At 42.7% G+C, this 21,681-nt stretch overlaps 1 long non-coding RNA gene across 5 annotated transcripts in view; it reads left to right on the plus strand.

Annotated features, from left to right (window-relative positions):
• The first annotated feature begins 817 nt into the window (after positions 1–817).
• Positions 818–21,681, plus strand: part of LOC128333715 (uncharacterized) — a 112,005-nt gene continuing 91,141 nt past the window's right edge. For 4 of the 5 annotated variants that reach the window (XR_008311036.1, XR_008311040.1, XR_008311038.1 and 1 more), the window contains exons 1-3: positions 818–6,223; positions 12,933–13,028; positions 13,967–14,065. This is a non-coding gene — a long non-coding RNA (uncharacterized LOC128333715). The remainder of the gene's footprint in view (positions 6,224–12,932; positions 13,029–13,966; positions 14,066–21,681) is intronic. The other variant, XR_008311037.1, reaches the window with a different exon arrangement.

The raw sequence follows: 21,681 nt of genomic DNA on the forward strand, positions 1-21,681 counted from the left end.
AATCTCAATGTGAATATGCCCGGGTGTGTGTGTGGAACTTTTAAAAGCTATTTAGTTTGCACCATTATAATCCCATCACCAGAGCTATAAGCCATTTCTCAAACACCTGCACTTACATGTGGTTTTTAACCTTTACTTCATTTCTCCCTAAACTGTTAAAAAAAATTTCTAGGAATTCGGAAATTAAATTACTTTTTCTTAGAAAGAAACAGAAAATCCAAAAGACATAAACTTAATAGCTGTTTTTGGTTTTGATTCTCATGTGCATGCCTTTCAGCATGACTATATTTACTTATACTAATGCCTTCATGACATCAATACATATTGTAATTTCACATTGTTATTACATGACTGCACATATTCACCCTAATTACATAATTATCTATAATTGCAATAATTGGGTAAAGATGTAATTGACTAAAATCACTTTAAAATCAACAAGGAAATCTTGCCAATAGAAAAAGTATGTTGGAGGAAACTCTCCCTGTGTGTTTTAATTAACTCTCCAAAAGCAAGGAAACTCAGGTGCCCTTTAAACCTTCTCTCAGTTGTTTCAGAGTTGTGATATAGATATATAGCTGCCTTCTCCTGGGTCAGACACTTGGTTCATCTAGCTCAGGAGGAGGCAACCTTGGCTCTCTAGCTATTGCTGAACTACAACTCCCATCATCCCCAGATGCAGTTTATTGCAGCTGGGGATGAATAGGAGTTGTAGTTCAGCAATAGCTGGAGAGCCAAGGGTGCCTACTCCTGATCTACCTGATTCTTGACTACACTGACTAGTGGTGGACTCTCCAGGGTTTTTACCAGCCCTAACTGAAGATAATAGCAATTGAATCTGGGACCTTCTCTATGCAAAACAGGTGACCCACCACTGAGCTATGGCCCCGTGTTGCATTATTTGCAAGCGTATCCCAGGCAGCTGGGAGAACTTCTAAATAATTCATACCTTGTGGACAGGGCCAGTCATCCAGGTCTTTCCCACAGAATCAGCAGACAAATGATCTAACCACTTGAATGGGCTGATGACACAGAGTTGTCTTTGACATGATGCTCATTCCATAGGAAAGATGCATTCAGTCAGCTTAGTTCAGGTGGTTGGGTCATTTCAATGAGGCTTCCAGAAATGTCAGGTTTGACACGGATAAGCAGCTCCTGCATATCTGAGAATGTATTTTAAGAGTAATATGCATGAAGCAACTTTGTGTTACTCATTTGTATTTACTTAATTCTACTGCTGATCTGAAGGTTCTCTAGTGAGAATTTTTGGCTCGAATTATTGGGGGAAAGAGGTCAGGAGACAAAAGCAGTCTCTTTCTTGCTGGCTTAGCTCCCCTCTACCATGTACTAGTATGTGTGTTTCTTTCGGATGTCGACTTGACAACTTTTTAAACTGTTCCTGTCCTTCTGCAAGCTGACTTTTTCCTGCTTAAAAGCTTTACAATGTCTCTACTGCCAACTGTATGTGTAGAATTTTGCTACTAAAGGAATGACATACCTAACATAGAGTAGTTTCATACTTGTTTTATGGTCTTGTCATGTGACATAACTTACAATGATGTTACCTTAGCCAGAAGAGTAATGTCAGGAAGATTGAATTGGGATCCACGCCTAGAACCTGGCACTGTCAGGCGTTCAGGGCACTTGCTAGCAGAGCCATTGCAACTCAGTGCCTGCTCTAATAAGCCCTTGAGTGGACATACTCTGATTGGCCAATTGCAAGATGCATCCATAATAGCGCCCATGGAGCAATATCTTGCTTGGAGATGTTCCTACAGGGTCCAGCTCAATATTCCTGCCTCCTGCTTTTTGAATCTTCCCATGCTTACCCTCCAGCTTTGGTAAAACCTTCCGGTAATTATTTGTGGTCTCGTCTGGTGCTTGCTCTCCATCGATTTGGTATCTGCTGGTGCACCAGCCATGAATCCAGCATTTCCCCAGCTTACTCTCTTGAGGAGGTTGCTTATGTTCCTGGCCAACCTAACACACAGATGCTGCGCTTGTTGGTTCTGGATGGTCAGGGTGGTTCCCCCCCCCCCCCGATTCCCCAACTTTTTTTTGACTGCTTGCATGTATCCGGGTTGAGGTAGTAGGTTGTATGGTTTAGAATTACACCAAGGGAGATAACTGTACAACCTCCTAGCTTTCCTTGGGTCTTGCACAAAACAGCGAGCGTGGTGAAAAGGCTGTGATCCTTGGAGAACATTTTGCTCTGCACACACAAATTAAGAAGTGAAAGGTAAGGTTTGTTTTGTGATTTTTAAAAATATATATATATAGAAAACCAAGTGGGATTTTCATTAACAAGGTCTTCCCACAACAAAAATAAATCCGTATGATGGGTGGGCAACATGCACCCAACAGGCTTCTGGGGGCAGTTCATATAGCCCAGAGACTCTTGTTAGAAAAAACCTAGACATTTCAGTTTAGTGTTTTTGTTGTTGTTTTAAATCAAACTTCTAGTTGTTACTCCAATGAAATACCTGGCTTCATCTAGTGTACTGGAGAGTATGACCCTTTTCTTTGGTTTTTTACTGTCACTGGTTGCTGGACCATTTCTGGGCTCAGTTCAAAATGCTGGTTATCACATTTAAAACTCTAAGTGATTTTGAATGAGAATATCTGAAGGGCCACTTTCTCACATACTATCTTATCTCCACTCTAAGATCAACTAGGGAAGACCCGTTTGTGCATCCCACTTCTATTGGAGGTCCAGTTGATGAAGTTGTGTGGAAGGACATTCTCCTTTTCAGTTCCCAGGTTATGGAACTCCCTGTCCTGGGAAATCTGTCTGGACGACCATTTCCCCCCACAATGCTCTTGAATGATCCTGCACCTAGGAAATGGTGGTAGGGAAGTAACAGCTACCAGCAGCCGTGCCCAGTTCTTCCTACTCCATCAAGTCATAGACCTCCAGTGGAACATGTAATATGGTCCCTCAGTCTTACACGTGAGAGAGACTTGGCGCCCTTTCCAGCATGTTGATACAAGTTTCCTTGGTTCATGGTAGTATCTCAGAAGTATGACATACCCATTGCCTAATGGTAGGCAACTTTTGTGTTAATGCAAATTCCGTTGTATGCGGAGAGTGCAGCACAAGTTAAAGGTGAGCCTCTGGCTTTCAATACCTTTTCAAGGTGTCCCTCAAAGTTGAATGTGTTATCTCTCCTGGCTTTAGCACATTCAGCAGTCCAATCACACGCATTTCCCTCAGCAGGTTTAAAAGCTACACATTCAATAGGGCACCTGGACCGCATAATGTCTGTTTTGATTGTGGCTGCAATTTGGAAATTACTTAGGAGCATGAGCATCCATGTCCTGCATTACGACTCTGGTTTTTTGTTTTGCACCTGGACCCAGTGAAGATGTGAGACACCAGTGATGGAGTAAAATGGGCCACAAATTATCGATTAACATTTGATAAACGGAAGAGGAGTGGCACTCCACCTCCTACAGTGTGGAAGCTAAATACTTGCTGCTGCCACATGAATCAAACCTGAACGCATAGGGCAGCACACCTTGGCTCCAGGCAGCATAAACCCTAGGGCCAATTGCTGCCCATCTTAGCGCATCTAATGTGAAGGCATCTGCCTCAGGATTCACCATCCCCAAGCTGCCAAGCCTTTAAGGCTGGTGATTCCATAACAGGTTGGAGTAATTCTTCTTCCAACGTTCCCTGAGCCACAAAGATTCTAGGGAGTGGCAAAGACTCCTCCCTACGCCAAATGCGTGCCTGAAGGTGCTCACCAACCCTCAAATACCCATGTAAACTGCACTGCTCCTGCTGTTGTGACAAGGAAACCTAACTGGTCCTAACAATGGCCGATTGTGCGAGGTAGGCAAAACTGGCTTCTGGCCAAGGCCAATCTGCCAGAAGTCCAAAAAATTCCTACCCATCTCCCCAAAGGACAAGTTAAAGCCCACACTATGGTCAGGGATGGTCAGGAGGGGTTGCTTCTTTGCCAAAGACTGACGGAACTGGACCACATCCCAGCAATGGCCGCACAAGCCCCACCCCCACAGGCCCACCCGCCAGTGGCTGGCTCCATAGTGCCTCATGCCTCACTCAGAGGCTGGGGCAAAGAGCCTGCCCCCCAGACGAATTGGGGGAGGGTACAACCAAGTTCTGCACATATGTTTTGCTCACTGCTTTTATTTTTTTGAACCCTGAAGATTATAGAGTTTGGAGAAAAATAATAATAAAGGGACACAAAGATAGGGGTGAAATATTTTAACTTTTTATCAAAGTACATCCCTGCATTTAATAACAATAAAAATCCCACAACTCTTTTTGCCTAGAAAACTAGATGCCCAAGAGAAGGTTAGGCTGGAGTTCTCCTCCCTGCTATGTTAACTTTCTGTGGAATGGACAGTTTTGATGTGGAGGTGCACTTAATCATGCAATCTCTCACCTGAATTATGAGGTAGGAACGTCCAAGCTGGGGGGTTGCCTTGAATGCTTTTCCTGAATGTGTTCATCACACAGGGCTTATTGGTAATACTCCTCTACTTCTAAGGAAACTTTTAACTTGTTTAATTAATTTGGTTTATTTTATTAGTTTTATTTTACATTGTATCTATTTTATTGTTCTGAGCCACCCTGAGCAGTAGTGTACTGGAGGGGCGGAATATAAATATTTTAAATGAATAAGGAAATGAAGCTGTACTCATTCCCATGGGGCTCAACCAGCAGTGTCAAGCGTTGGGATCAAGGGTGCAGTCTCAGCACTTCCATTTTCTGCAGTTTCTGTAGATGTGCAAAGGGCTTCAGTTTCATTGATCTACCCCTTGTCCACTTGGCTGTCATAGAACTGAGGGGGCAAAGTACAAACTTCTCAGGGGCGACTTTCTGCATTGCTTGGAAGTCTCCTGGAGAAAAAGGATATGTGTTGCAAGGATCCCAGAGGCAAGCTGCCAACTAGATGTACCCTACAATTGGATAATGCTTTTGAAATATGTGACGAGAGGCTGCCAATGTGTTTAAGTTATATAACTTGCAATAACAAAGCATGTGCTTCGACTCCATTATGTCTTCAAAAGGAATATGGGTATCATAACTCTGTAATCTCTTAAGAGCTGGCATTTGCACTCTATTAAAGTTGATCTTGGAACGTGCATTTTATTATGTTTAAAACACATATTATTATTTATTTATTATTTATTTAACACACTTCTATACCGCCCAAAACTCACGTCTCTGGGTGGTTTATAACAAACAAACAAAAAGCTAAAACATTAGCTAAAATAAATGACAACAAAAAACTTAACAGTAATTAAAACAAAATAAATGACATAGTAAAGTTAAAACATTACAATTTAAATTTTTAAAACAACATTTTAAAATGATGCTAAAACTGTTAAAACAATAAATAATTAAAAGCCTGCGTGAATAGGTGCATGAATAGGTGCATGAACATATGACTAGTTCACATTTAGGAACTAGGCTTAAAACATTTTAATGGGCTCCTCTTCTATCCAACCTTTTGATCTTTATTGAAAGTAGAGGAGGAGACATTCTCAGGTGGGCAAATTCCATTAACTTGGGGGATTAACTTTCAATCTACACCACCTGGGCATCTGGTCTAGCCTCTTGCTTTCTCCATTTGCTTGCTTCTTATATCTCTAATCGATGGAATGGTAGACTTTATGTGTATGTAGATATTTTGCTATATCCAATGCAGGCTGGTAGGAAATCAAGCTAATGCTGTCAAAAGTTCCTTAATTGTAAACTACTGAACAGATAATGGAAGCCTGAAAATGATGAGAGCATTGTGTGTATTGTGTGACGGCTATGAGGATTTCATGAGTGAAAATGACACTAGCAATACAAGGTGGCTATTTAGTAATTTCAGAAAAAGAGCATCCCTGATAAGAATATTGGACTGTTGATTAATTAAAGCATTCCTAATATATCCTCATGTGCCCTTCTATCGTATGTCCTCCATATGTCCTCCTGTCGTATATTTTCCATATGTCTTGCTAGTTAATTAGTCTTCCATCATATGGCTTCCATCACATTAATTAGATTTCTGGAGCATGTGCCAGTGTTGCAAGTGTGGACTTTTTGCAGTGGGCACAGGAACAGCCACTCCATACCTTTCAGCCTTTGAGCAACAGAACACAAGAAGAAGAAACAGAAGGAAAACAGAGTGATGGGATCTGGGAGGATCTCCCCAAACTTCTCACATCTTGGAGAGTGCAGAGATGAAAAAACATCTACTTGGTTTGTTGTTTATATACATTCATTTGACTCTTTGGTTTCCCCAGTACATTGCAAGAGGATATCTATTTTTTAATATTATTATTTTTTAAATTCTTAACATAAAGTTTCTGCTGGAGGTTGAAAAATAAGGGAAGTTCTCTTGGCACTGGGGTTTTAATGTTTCTTTTGTCTGCAGAATCAAAATGTTGGGCCCAAAACATTGATCTGGGCGTAAGGGGAAAAGAAAACCCCAATAATTCTTTCAAACTAGCCAGTTTGGCTGCTAATTAGTTGGAAAAAAGCAAGCATTGCACGTAACATGTGGCCTTCCCACCTCAGATGTCCTCCCACCTGGCAATTTCCCCAAGACCCACCAACTCTCTTTTCACCATTTTGGCTTCAGGCTGTCTTATTTGCCACCATTTCCAGCATTGTTGCAACTCCTCTGTTGTTCATTCACAGACATTCAGCATGGCCAAATATGTAAGGACAGAGATGAAAAAGAACGGAATGTTAGAATGATTCATTGTTTGGTGAATAAGGCCCTAAGTGTTCTATTCAGGCTGTTTATAAATATCTGTATGAAATGTATAGAATTCATGTCATAACTGGAAATCTGAGGACAGTAACCTTTGTAGGCTCAATTCCAGCAATAGCAATTGGAAGCCAAGCACAGTGAAGGTATGCATTTGGAACACAGTGATGCTGAAGCTGTATTTAAAATAAAGACACAAAAACCACCCAGTTTTATTGCTTGAGCTCTGGTCTTAGGTAAAAAGGTTCTGATACTATGGCAGTGCCCCAACTTGATCCACGGCTGGTGCAGCCACCTCCATCCATTCTGCTTTGGTGACACTTCCTCTTACCACGGTACATGGATATTTATTTCTGCACTTTCTGCTTGTGTTTATGAAACAAAATGCATGACAGTGCAGTAACTAGTTGTTTCTGTATCTAGGGTCTGCTCCCAATGTTATGCCCTGCCCCATTCCAGAATCACTCCCAGGACAATTTCCAGAATCACTCCCAGGCTGGTTGCTGCTGTCCAGTTAATATGCCTCCAGTTTCCTCCTGCCACATTAATGGGTATTCCGGGGTATGTAGGTAGGGCTGGTTGACTGGAGAATTGGGCTGGAGGCAGGGATTGTATAGGTTCTTGTGCATTCTCATTAAGCTTTGGAGTCAGCTGACAGAAGTGCAGCCCCAAGGATACCTGTAGACTCCCAGTGCCTAGTCTCCCTGGCTTATGTCAAGTCATATGCTACAGTACTAGCCATAGGACATGACACACCCCTGGCTTGTTGAAGAACCAGAGGTGGGCAGGCTGCTGGGAACCTCAGGTTGGGACTCCCTTGAGTCCTACAGTCCTTGGAGAGCTACTGCCAGTCAATAAATACTGGGCTAGATGGACAAGTGGTCTGACTCAGAGCCCTTTCTCATGATCCATGAGAAGGGGTTTGAGGGAGAGTGGGACGGGAGCCTTGAAAAGCTTACTGGCTCACAGACAATGCTTGTTACTGGTCTGGGCACAGAGATTGCACATCCAGACATATGGCTGCCTTCTGTAGCAGCTTGGAGGGTTGAGGTGCCGTGATGTGTTCCCTTGCCCCCCAGGACTCCAATAATGCACAAGTGTGTGGTGCATTACAGGGATTCCCCCAAGTCCAGCCTGGCTGCAAGCAACTGAGGCTGGCAGACAATCAAGAAAATGGGTCTAAGGGAGCACTAGATCCCTTAACCCCATTTAAGAAGATGCTGGTTTGATGGGTTTGCTCCCGAGGCACCTCTGGGATCAGGCATGACCCCCGAGGTTCTCACGCACGGGCAAGACAGGCTTGGTTTCATTAGCCCAGTTTTGCCTGTGAGTGAGAACAGCCTCTCAGTATAAGGCAGTTTCCTATTTTCCCAGATAACAGTGCATAGGAATTCAGCCTAAATCTTTCACCAGTTCACCTGCCAATTCAAACGTATTCAGGTTTGTTGCTCTGCATATTACATATAAATGTCTCTCTTGTGCGTACTGAATTGTAAATTCTGTATGTTCTTTTCCGAGGGGGATAATTCAGAGCAAATGCTAACTTTTGCTTTTTCATTGATTTGTGCTTTTGTTTCCCTCTTTGGATGTCAAGGATTCTGACTTATAGAATTGGTTTTCTCATATACAGAGAGGCCTGCAAGCTGTACAGAATGGATTTATTTTTGCCAATGATATAAAAAGCATTTGGAGTGCTTCCACTGAAGTCTTATGCAGTTTTCCTATAAACACAAAAACCACTACTTCAAAAAACAAAGGGCAACACTTCAGCTTCTTCATAGTGGGTTAAAATGCAGTTGTGCTTCTGTAGCATCATCTATGTAGGCCATCCTCAAAATTAAATTGGAAGAGAGCCTTGGTTATAATTTAAAATTATTATCCAAAAACTAAGCAAGTGAAGACCCATGGAAAAGACTGTGTTTGATTGTAAGCAAAAGCAAATGCATTCAAGGGTGGGATTTTGATTGGTTGATTAAGTGCCGTCAAGTCGGTGTTGACTGTTAGCGACCACATAGATAGATTCTCTCCAGGATGATCTGTCTTCAACTTGGCCTTTAAGATCTCTCAGTGGTGCATTCTAGGGATGTGCATGGAACCGGCTGGCCTGGTTCAGTTCAAGTCCGGACCGGACTCAAAACCCCGCCCCCTGGTTCAGTCCGGGGAGGGGGGGTCGCGGACCATATATATATATATATTTATCCCCTCCGGGGGAGTTGTTGGAAGCATCGGGGCGTGTGTGTGTGTGGTCCGCAGAGGTTCCCCCTCCCCCCGCCAGCCTTCCTTGCAGCCCAAACAGTTCAGCCGGCTCTTCGACCTGATCGGGCCTTCCCCTTCTGGCACGGTGGCCATTTTGGAGGCCGCCATGCCTGCAATAGGCCTCTGCGTGACCTAGGCCATGCAGAGGCCTCCAAAATGGCCAGCACGCCAGAGGGGGAAAGCCCGAATGGGCCAAAGAGCCAGTCGAATAGCCAGTTTGGGCTGCAAGGAAGGCCAGTGGGGGGAGGGGGGACCTCCACGGACCCTCGCCACCTCCAAAAACTCCCCCGGAGGGGATAAGTGATATATATATACACACACACACACACACACACACACAAAGATGGGGATGATGTAAGTTGTCATCCAACAGCATTGGGGTAACCCCTAATTTAAATAAATTTGACCTCGCCCACCTGTAATAAGGGGAGAACAATGCTGCCCTTCCTTAGAAGAGTGTTGTAAGGACTGTTGAGAAAATATAGCCCTATTCACAGATTATGCTAACAGCATGTGCAGTCTGTGTATAAATATACAATTATTCACACATTATGTTCCATGCATGTACGGTGGTACACTTCCCATCTTTACCCTTTCTCTGAGAGGCCCTTTGGCCAGGTTCACTTTTTTAATGAATGCATATACGGTCCTTCACCCAAAAACATGTGCACATGTACTATGTAATGTCTGCTCTGTTTTTGAACATTCTGTGTATGAAGCTGCCTTATACGGAGTTAGAACACTGGTCCATGTAGCTCAGTATTCTGATTGGAAGCAACTGTCTAGCGGAGGTCCCTTGCAGTCCTGCTACCCAGAATCCTTTCGTTGGAGATGCCGGAGGTTGAACCTGGGACCTTCTGCATGCAAAGCAGGTGCTCTGCCCTACCCTATAAAATATTACGATTAATTAGATCAGAGATTCTTTCATAATGGGCTCTCCTAAATTGGGGGCAGGAAGAAGGAACTTCCAAAATCTCTTTAAGATTAACAAGATGAGGATTAATAAACAGAGGCTTAAAAAATAGAAGGTGAAGTATGTACTTGGTGATCCAGAGGAGAAGGACCCAAGGAAGTGAAAACCCAATGAATGATGATGGTATGGAGTTATTCATACACACCCTTATTCAATATTTCCCCAGAGAAGAGACAAGGCAGCTGTTCATTGAGAGTGTGAGTCATCCTTGTCCCTTTTAGCCTCCTCCAAGTCTTGAGGAATTCTTCAAAGCTTGTCTTTGCTACAGGTAGAGAATACCTCCAGCTCGTAGGGTTTCATTACATCTTCCATAATGTTTTAGCTGAAAGTCACGACAAAGCAATTTATAATTAACAGCCATGCCAAGGTGTCAGGACTAACAATAAGTATCATAGCCACTGGGAGAGAGAATGGGCCATTTTTCTGATTATTACGATTTTAAAAAGAAAAAGAAAAATGACGTGGAAGTGAACCAGATTTCCTTCAGCAAAGCTGGCTGTGAGAGAAGAGATATTCTTGACGGTCTCAGTTTGGGTCCCACCAACAGAACAATTGCAACTAAAAATGACTCAGGGACATGGTGAGGCTCCAAATGATTGTTGGGCGGTCTTTGGATGCTGGACAATCAACCTTACTCTTTAAAAAAGGGGGAAAGACAGCTCAAATGGTCTTGTACGAATTTTCGGAATTCCTGATCTAATGTTAGAAAAGTTAAGTTTTTCTCTTTCAGGATTCTGAAGGAAATTCTGAAAGACATTGGTGCATGCTCCCCACTTCCCTGCCAGGATAGAAGTTCCAGTGCTACTCAAATTTGGTTCCATTTGGATGAGAGAGCAATAAGACTTCTTATTTCTTCTCTGTTCATTTATTTATATTCTAACTTTCAGTACCCGGCATTGCTCGAGCTTATAATAACAGTTTATAGAAACTTAGCGTGGTGGTTGTCAGGGTTCCCAGGTACCCTATGTTACTTTTAGGGTCATAGGAAGTCACTTAGCAAAGTTTGTTTCAGAGCAGTGACAGAGCAGCTGTAGAGCAGACTTATATTTAAATCTGCCCTTTCATCATATTATCTTATGTTTCTTTTTAGATTATGAGCCCTTTGGGGACAGGGATCCATCTTATTTATTATTTCTCTGTGTAAACCACTCTGAGCCATTTTTGGAAGGGCAGTATAGAAATCTAATAATAATAATAATAATTCTCCTTAGCCCATTTTATCCTTGCAACAACCCAGTGAAGTAGGTTAGGCTGAAAGAAAGTGACTGGCCCAAGGTCGTCCAGTGAGATTCCTGGCTAAGTGGGGATTTGAACTCAGGCTTCTCTGGTCAAAGTGTAACCATTATACCACACTGGCTCTTGATATAATCCATTAAATCTATTATCCATTGAGAGCCTTTCTCTGCTCCTTCCTTCCTTCAATTTTTACCCTCCCTTTCACAATCGTGCGTATTCCTTAAGGGACATCTTCCCTTTCCTTTTGTCTTCAATATCTGAAAGAATTTTGGTGGTGGGGGGGGAGCTGTTTAGGATTCTACAATAGCTTTTCTCCTCAAGTCTGGCAAATCTTTCCACACTCCATCTAAATAATCCTTGGGGGTTGCATGAAGGGACTCCATTTCCATTTCATGCTGAAATACTAAGGAATTGCTCTCCTTTTTGGTTTCTGTCTCAATGCTAGGCCTTGGCTGTAATCTTCATCCATTAAATGGCTGAACACAAAGTCCACTCCAGTCAATTGGAGTCTTTTCATAGACTTCTAGAGGCTACTTGAAGCCCCTTAAGACAATTCGGAGAAATACAACCATGTCAGAAATGATAAAAACACACAAGAATGTTGGGAGAGAATTAAAGTTATAATTCCAAGTGATGCCCTTTTAAAATGGTTCTCACCAGAACCTATTCACGTCAACAGATGGATTTCCACTCGGCGGGTTTGGAATTAAGGGCCTTTTATATAATTTCATTGACTTCAGTGGAATTACTCCAAAACTGTTTCTTTATAAATAGCTGTTATACATCTTTATGCACACACAAATATTTAAAGAGTTTGGTTAAGACAAGTTTGGTTGGATTAAATTTTTCTTTCCCTTTTATTACTCTGACAGGAATAACAGTTGTGGCATTGGAGGTCACACATTTTTCAATAAATGGTTTGTGTGGTCTGTCAGATGCCATAGCTTCTCTTTGAATATTTCACTTTCCTTTCACAAAAGGTGGTGGGGAGCTGGGGTTTTTGTTTTTGTTTTTTAGACCGAAGTGTGCCAAAAGCCTTGCCAAATTGTCATTTTTGTGGGATAGATTCATGACTCAGTGCCATTACAATGACGATGGGGAGATGAAGATGTTTTCTCTCTATTTGCCCAAGATTTTCCATCCCCGATTATAGCTGGTACCTGGATGCCTGGAAATTTCCTGTAAAGAATTGTCCATAGCTTCTGTTATAACCTTAGAATATAGCTTAGATGAGTGATTTTCAAACCACTAGAGAACATTTTCTGGAGGACCCTGGGCTTCTCCAATGAGAAGACCAAATACGGTGGACAAGAAAGTAATTTGCCCACCACTATTGATCTTCCCAGGAATATGCCAACAAAGAGGAGTTTTTAGTATGTTCTAGATATTTTTTCTATTCAAGAGGTGCAGTGGTGATGTCCAGTGGGCTTGTCAATCAGAGAGTTGAACCATTAAGCTTTTGGGTTTCTGCCATTCCAGTTCAGGCTCACCAGCATTTTTAACTCTTTGGTTCAGACAATGACTCTTTTAAAATGATTTTGTAACATTTCAGACACTTTGACCATTTGTAAGTAGTTACACCATCATCATCATCATCATCATCATCATCATCATATGATGTTTATACTGATTTTTTACCACAAAACCCCCCATAGCTTACATAATAAAAGAAAATAGAAAACTGTAGAATTACCTTCATGATTAATTATTCATATATTTTTGTTTTAAAGATATCCCCTGAAGAAGAGCCACTTAGCTTGATACATGTCAGGATCTGATATTTCCTATTAATGATACCTTTGAAAAATCTTCTCATCTTTCGTCATGTGAGTTCAGCCTTCCAGCTTATCCTCTGTTCTTAATATCCCAGCTCCTCCTATAGTAAGAGAATGTCCCATACTATAGTATGTTCCCTGTGCACATCATCTTTTCAATAGATCCAAAGCCATCACTCTTGAAAGCAAAGGAAGTATGTATCCAGTGATCAATTAATATTACAATCCTGTTCACTACTCAAAAATAAGTCCCACAGTCTTCAATCGGGTTTACTCTCTAAGTCCGTGTGTTTTACCTAAATGATATCTACTTTTCCTTATAAGGTCAATGCTACCAAATATGCAAAAACAACAAACAAACAAACAAACCCAGTTTTCCATTATCTCTTTAGCAAATATTAGGAAAATCATAAATTTTACTATAGCTATAATTCTATGCACATTTGATCTAGGAGCAAATCCCATTGAACTCAATGGGACTTTCCTAGTGGATAGACACAGGTTTGCACTAATAGTAAGGCCTCTCTTCTTAAGGTAGCACAAACTGGAATTAAAGTATCATCTTTTATATAGATATGACTATTCTTTTGCAGTATTATTGTTTTTAAATTTAAGTCTTTTCCCCTCTGGATATTCATTACACCTTCTCCTGTGTCAATATCCATGCATATCCATCAGAATCCATACCTTCTCCTGTGTCAAAATCTTGTGTCCAAATCCATCAAATTTCTATCTCAGAAAGATGATCCATGATAAAAAAAACTTTGATGAATAGTGTGTTGTCTGTTGAACCTTGGCTATTCTATTCAGGATCCACATAGGTGTTGATATCTTCTGCACCATACATATGTTGTAGAATAGATGTTTTATTTGACTTATTATGAAATTATATGTATGTTGTAACAAACTGCAACAAGGAACAAAAATACTTTCTTTCATTCTTTACAAATATGTCTGTTTACCACATTTTAAAATTCTCTTATCAACAGGAAATTCTGAAATTTGAGATGGGCTTCATTGATTCATTCAAAGTGGAAAAGAAGATTCATTAACTCCTGAGGAGATTTCCCTGCAACACCTCCGTTCAGGTTGTGAACTAGTGGTGTCCAAAACACTTCACGTTTGATTTCTGTACCTTCCCCGTTTCATCAGGGTATGTCTACGCTGTATGATGTGTACCAGAAAATACTGTAGGTAGCATGGTGCAGTCCTCCACCTGAGCTGGTGCCATGTTGCAAGCAAGAGGTTTGAGCCCAAATATTCCCAGAATGTCCCCCAACTCAACTCAGCAGTGTACTTGCTGGGTGGCCTTCACCAAGCCATAGTCTCTCCATTGTCATCCACTGTCTGTGATATGGGGGTGATAGTATTTCCCTGCCTTACGTACTTGTAGTTAAGGAGCCTCAAGAGAATGTTCTGATGCACTTGACTACTTGGGGGAAGTCCTATACAGAGATGCTCTCCAAGTTCGCTTCTTCTGAATTTCTCCTCAGATTCTGGAGTCCCAGATTGCCTGGTTTTGTTTCCTTAATGGGATGGGTGCATTCAGGATCCCATCAGCACGGAATTCCATCAGAAAACTTCCCTTCCAGGGGAAATAGCAGCTGTGGGGGACGCTGAGCTGGAGCAGGATTAAAGCCTCCCTCTGTTTCTACCATGCTGCTGATTTGCATGGCGGGGGGCTCCTTCCTTTTTTATTTGAACAGAAAACTAGCACACAAGGGTCAGACGAAACATTTACCATTAACGTGTAGCTTGGCCATTGTGGGTATGATGATGGAAATTGTAGTCCAACTATATCTGTGGACCCCCAAGTTGGGCACTCCTGATATAATAGATGCAGGGATACACAGAGATAGCAACGGAGATGGGGAAAGTGTGTGAATATCTTATGTTCACCGCCTGGTGTGGTCCAAGCACTGAGTTGTAGCTCAGTGGCAGAGCACTAGTTTTGCATGCAGAAGGTCCCAGGTACAATCCCTGGCAGCATCTCCAGACAGGGCTGGGAAATCCCTGCCATCTCTGTGTAGGGCTTGGAAAGATCCTTGGCTAAAACCCCAAAGAGCTGCAGCCAATCAGGGTAAACAAGACTGAGCTAGATGACCAAGAGTCTGACTCGGCAGAAAGCAGCTTTGTATGTTCATGCAAGCATCCCTATATCAATGGTAGGGCACCTCCTTTGCATGCAGAATATTTCAAGTTCAATCCCTGGTATCTCTGTGTAGGGCTGAGAAAGATCCCTCACTAAAACTCTGGAGTGCCTGCCAAGCACTGATGGACTAGATGGACCAGTGATATGACTCAATATAAGGCAGCTTCATATGTCAGGACTAGAAAGATAGGAAATAGATATTGAAGGATGAAATGAGACGGCTGAGGTTCAATGGACTTCCAACAGCTTTGCATACACCTCATGGCACTTTTTTTTTTTTTTTTGCTTTGAACAGCAGACTCCACTCATGCATATCACAAGTTGCTTTCAAAGTACCCACCCCACCCCCTAGTCTGTTTTAAAAGCCCTGGCCAACTTTATTTGCCATCTGTGACAGGTGGAAGAGAGTCTGCTCTTCAAGAAACACAACTTGAAGGCCCCCTGAAGCATGTGAGGCTGGCCATGTGGTTCTTTGGATTCTAAGATATGTAAAGACTGGTAATGAAGGATGCTTTTGACATACATTCCCTTTTTCCTGGTCCACTATTATTTCTTAAAATAGATTGGACCTAAGAGATTCTCCCCCTGCCCATATTTTTTTTTAAATTGGGTTCTTTACAATCGCATATTTTTAAATAAACTTTCAAGAACTCAATTTTAAGGAAATGTGGAACAATTGTTGTGACAAGAATCACTGTGAGCCCCCCCCCCAATATTCTCTGAATATTCCATATTTTCCTGGAACTGTCAAGAGATGATTGCCAAATGGTCTTGGCAGAGTTCCTGGGTACCCAGCCAACTATGGAGACTCAGTGGGCTTATGTAACTCCACTTCCAAGCGTATTTGTACATACAAAGTATATAGACGGACTTAAGGAATCCTGCCACATGAAGGAACAAAGATCATAGATTTGCCTTGGCCTTTTTTTGCTTTTAATTTAGAATACACTTAGAATTCTCTAGAAGAATCCATTTCTCTTTTGTTAAATGCTGACTGGAGACCTTTCCAGGAAGGGTCAAAGTAGACATTAGTGTAAGCACAGATTTGAGCTACCATGCTTGCTTTTTGTTCAATAAATAACAGCCAGATTGGGCCCCCCTGTGGATTGAGCTGTAGTATGGAGAGCAGGTAGTTCACTCCCACCATGGTCTAGTCAGCCTCCATTTCTTCCATGTCTTCCCTCCTCATCTCCATTCAAACCTGAGTGTGCACTTCTGGTGTGCCATTCTGCTTCTCCCAGTTGGCCTGTAAGGACAGGAAGAGATAGGTTTGGCCATTGGGAGAGGGGGTTAGTCAGTACTTGGCCCCATCTTGTGACATCACCAGGCTCTTATGGGGACGCCTCTGATCTGTAACCCTGGTAGTATCCTGTACAAGGGCCCACGTACACTTACGCTTAAAGTTGGCCTTGGAACAGGACTAATTTTCAAAGCTGAAAACTGGTGAGATAAAACTTTACTTGGAGAGGGCAATGCTGTGGGGCTGGACAGGTTCTGTATTATTTTTTCCAGATATTCTAGTTTCCAATACAGTTATAAGACCTGGTAGATGTTTAATTAATATGCAGTTGATAAGCAGGTAGAAAGTATGAAAGCACTGAAATCAAAAGGCGACTGTGCTGCTATCTGTAATGAAATCTCTGCCTGTTATCCATGCACACACACAAAGAAAGAAAAGAAAAAGGACTTGGTTGCAAAGGATTATATTACACCCAGTCCAAACCCAGGGTGTCCCAAATAAACAAGTATTTGTTTCTCTTATTCATCTATGTTTCAATCCTTGGCTTGTCAAGTTGCAGGAACTAAATTCTTCTTCTGCTCCTGTAAAAAGGCAGTGTTGTTACATTTTCCAATTTGAAATTGTGTCGTATAATCTCTGGGTGTTATCTCTGGGTGGGTATGATTCAGAAACCTAGACGAGCATCAGGAGATAGGCTGTAGCATTCCTCTCCGGTTGCTATTTGTAGCATTGTCGGGTGTGGGGAAGAGCAGGAGGCTTCTAGGGAAATGCGTAGTGGGCCAAATGCATTCCCTTGCTGGTTGCAGAATTGTTCTTTCTACTGTGCTTGGTGTTGCCCCTTTGCGACACACCTCTAATTTGTGTTTTGTACAACAGAGCTAAGAACTAAATGCTATTTTCTAACACTTATAATATTGCCTTTCTAACAAAGTAATCAAGGCAGTTAAAGAGAATGACCTACTACCTAATAAGCATGATAAGAAATGGACAAATGAATGGGGAGGGAACAGGAAATTGAGTAAATGCATAATGACCAGTTGGAAATGATGGCTGTTGATGGAGGAAGTTCTGAGAGGGAAGGAATGAAATGCCAATTGGTCTGAGCCAGGCTAATGGAAGGGTCCTCACTGGGGGCTTACCTCTCCTTCTGCTGCAGCCAGGTGGAATAGTCAGGGAGTCCAACTCCCTGCTTCCCAACCTCCACAGATGGCTCAACCTCTACAGATTGATCTATGCAATCTACACCATAGTGTGTTGAAAGTTTATCAAGAGGTGTTTGTTGAGTAGTAGCTCCTGATAACTCAAACAAACTTAGCTGCATGTACCCGGGGAAGCAAAAAACAATAACTGTTTAATAACAACAATAACCAAAGCCAAATCTAGGTTTTAGGCTCTCAGGCAAGCACCCTGCTCTTTCCCAAGCAAGATTATGCATTCATTTCCATACCTCTTAATCCAAATTTCCACTGATCTCCTGAAAAATTGCTAGTAGGATGAATTAGGGATTACACTAGATCCAAGTATTGGCTTTTTGGAACCTTCAGCAATCCATAGGTTTCAGGAAATTCCTTTTCAATTCTCATGAAGCTAATGAACAAAGCACAGAAACTTCTAATGCCCTTGTTAGGCATAATAACAGGTGTTGGACAAAGACACTACGGAAGTCAAGTTGTGGTTGGGTGCATTCTTGGGTGCACAGAGTTAACTGAGTTCTTCTTTAGTCTGAAGTGCAGTTTGCTCCTGATGCATGAGTGTAGTGATAGTCAGGCTTGAGGAAGGCAAGAGTAACTGCTTGGAGGGTGGGCCTCTCCAAATAAGGAAAAAACCCCAGGGAGAATCAAATCCCTTTGGCCATATCCAGAGTGAGGAGCAGGGCATACTAGACAACAGCCTATAGAGAAGCAGGGGAGGAGTGTCTCCAGATCATCCTTGGAGACCTTGGAGTGAGATCGTATCAGCAACTACTGTAAAGAAAGGGGAGACTAACAGCCCTGGGTTGGGAATTACTGGAAGTTCCTTACCTGGAAGTAAATAGGAAGGTCAGAGACCAGTTTTGCTAGACGCGTCAGGGAATTTATTATTTTTTTTAAGTGCTTGAATCTGACTGCATGGTTCTTGTAGTTCCTGAGGAAGGGTTTTATTTGAATGGAAGCAGCGATTGTTGATGCCTCTATAGTTTTTCTGATCATCCAGTTATTAATAAATCTTTGTTAATGACTGTTGCTCCTTATTGGGTCCTGCCCTAGTCACATGCTCTTGGAGGCCCAAAACTGCTCAAACCTTCCACGTAGGAGGGGTTTTCCACTTTACTTCAGAATATTCCCTTGGAAGGCTGAATCTGCTCATATTAAAGAGTGGATAGTGGCAGCCTACATGGGACTCCTCACAGCTAGAGAAGGGATCTTGTATCCCCCCCCCCCATTTTGATCATTACATGGTGCCAGTATGGTGGGGTTTTTGTTGGAAGGAAACAAGAAGAACACTGGGGCAATCCTGAGTGAATGAGAGAGCAGCAAGATAGTCTCCCCCCTTCTCTCCTGGCCTTTTCTCTTAACTGTAAGGAAGGGAAGAAGGAGTAAGATTTTGCAAACAGATCAAAGCAAGCACACAGTTTGTTTTATTTCTAGCTCTTGGGAAATGATGGACAGTCAGGGTAGTGCTAGGAATAAGAGTCCGCATGTAAAGAGCACCAACCCTGCAGTGGGGGACACTGAAACCAAAACACTAGCTTCAGGAAGAAATGGGGAGGAAGCCCAGCTTCAGTCACACAGTGACTGGATCAAGGCTAGATGAAGGTTCAGAGCCAACCCCTCAAAAATTGGAAATTTAGAAGCACCAACTGAAACATAAGAATAGAAATGGAACAAGAAAAACTAAAAATAGAAAGGGAAAGACCAGCAGTGGAGCAGAGGAGAGCTGAGTTAGCCTACGAGGCTGAGATGGCATGGATTAATGCAGAGATAATTCCCCAACCAAATACCCCAGCAGCACCAGCGGAAAAACACGTTTCCTGAATATAGGAAAAAAGAGGAGGCTAATATATACCTAGAAATTTTTTGAAAGAACATGCATCTGTTACAAAATACCTGAGACACAATGTACATGTACTAACTGAGACTATACCTCAGTGGAGTATTGCTGGCTTTGTCTGCTGAGATGAAAATAGAGGAGATGGAGGACTATCGGCTGTTGCAGCAAAGAATGAAGTCCAGATTGGGACTTAGCCCGAGAATGCCTGCAGGAAGTTCTGTAACCTCCAGAAAAAGCCCAATGAGACATACCAGATCTTCGTTTATCAGCTACATCATGCAAGTGAAGTGTGGATGGAGAGAGCTGAGCTGAAGACCCTAGAGGGCTTGGTGAACCTCACTGAAGTTGAACAGTTCCATGTACAATTCCCAGATTTATTCCACGAACAACTGTTCAGTTGAGCTCCAAAGACATAAGAACATCCTCTCAAGAAACTCTCCAGTACCCATTGTATGTATGTCGGTAGAACCAAAGGGGCAGGGACCTCTGCACATCCTACCACACCCAAGCGGGAGGAGCTTCCCCCACTTGGAGGCTGCCCTGCAGACACACCTTCCCCCTGATGTTTCGGATGTGGGGGGGGCACCTTAAAAAGGTCTATCCCTGAGCAATGACCTTTATCAACCACATATGTCTCCTTTCAGAAGAGGGGACAGAGAAGACTAGACCCACCCCACTAGAGTTTAATGGGGGCATTATTCCCCTGGGGAGGGGGAGGGGAGTTCCAGTAATTGTCAATGACCCATCAGTTGCAGCCCAAAGCAACCCTGGTGCTGATGTCTCTGTGGTGCACAAGGCCTTTTTAAAGGACCACCCCTTGGCCAATGCACCTATAATATACATGGAAGGAACCCATGTACCGAAGGAGATGCCCTTAGTGACGCTAGCTATCCGGACTAGAAGGGAGTATGGGAGTTTGCCGTTTGGGATCATCACCCTATTGCTATGTTGATTGGTAATGACTTGGCCTTGCATGGGTGGGACACTCTTCAGGTGAGAAGGATCCTACACAAGAGGGATTAGAGCGCGAGGTGCAAACCACCTGCAGTCAACGTCCAGATGCTTCTTCCTAATCTCATGAAAAGAAAGCAACAAAGGTTGTGGGGACAGTGAAATGGTTTAATGTAAGGAACGGCTATGGCTTCATCAACAGGAATGACACCAAGGAAGATGTGTTTGCCCACCAGACCACTTTAAAGAAAAGTAACCCCAGGAAGTGCTTTTGCAGTGTAGGGGTTGGAGAGACTGTGGAGTCTGATGTGGTGGAAGGAGAAAAGGGACTGGCGGCAGCCAACGTTATCAGTCCTGGTGGCATTCCAGTGCAAGGCAGTAAAATATGCAGCAGACCGTAACTGGTACAAATGATATCGGTGGTGCAGAGGCCTCCCACAAATCTTCCAAAGCAATGAGAGTGGGGAGACTAACGGGGGCTCAGTGTGGCCCAATCCAGAGTGAGGGGCAGAATTTACTGGACAACAGCCTATAGAGAAATAGGGGAGGAGTGTGTTAGAGTTCAGTTCTTACCTGGAGGCCTCAGAGTGAGGTTTAATCAGCAACTACTGTAAAGAAAGGGGAGACTAACAGGGTTGGGAATTACTGGAAATTCCTTACCTGGAAGCAAGTAGGAAGGACAGGGACCAGTTTAGCTGGACGTGTCAGGGAATTTATTCTTGTTTAAGTGTTTGGATCTGACTGCATGGTTTTTGTAGTTCCTCTGGGAGAGTTTTCTTGAATGGAAGCAGCGATTGTTGATGCCGCTGTAGTTTTCCTGATCATCTAGCTATTAATACATCCTTGTTATAGGGTATCACTCCTTATTGGGTCCTGCCCTACTCACACGCTTCTGAAGGCCCACAACTGCTCAAGCCTTTCTTGTGGGGAAGCGTTTTCCACTTTACTCTCCCAGAATATGCCCTTGGAAGGGCGAATCTGCTCATATTAAAAAGTGGATGGTGGCCGCCTACCTGGGACTCTTCACAGCTAGAGGAGGGATCTTGTATTCCCCCCACCTTTTGATCGTTACAATATGTCATGTAGGAGCTGCCCCACAATCCCTAATCACGTTTGGGAGTGCCACCATGAAACCCTTTACAGTATATACTAATGCTTCCGTTGGAACTCTATTTACATCAATGGTTTACAGTTAGTAACACTCTATTTTTGGCTACATTTGATCTTATCAAGATGATGTTAACTCACATACAATGAGATGGTTGCCCATTGGTTGTGGTTACTGCACTCTCACACAAAACGATGACCTAGTATGAGTTATCATTTGTTTG

This window comes from Hemicordylus capensis, chromosome 8 (genome assembly GCF_027244095.1).
Source record: "Hemicordylus capensis ecotype Gifberg chromosome 8, rHemCap1.1.pri, whole genome shotgun sequence".
NCBI classification, from domain to species: Eukaryota; Metazoa; Chordata; class Lepidosauria; order Squamata; family Cordylidae; genus Hemicordylus; species Hemicordylus capensis.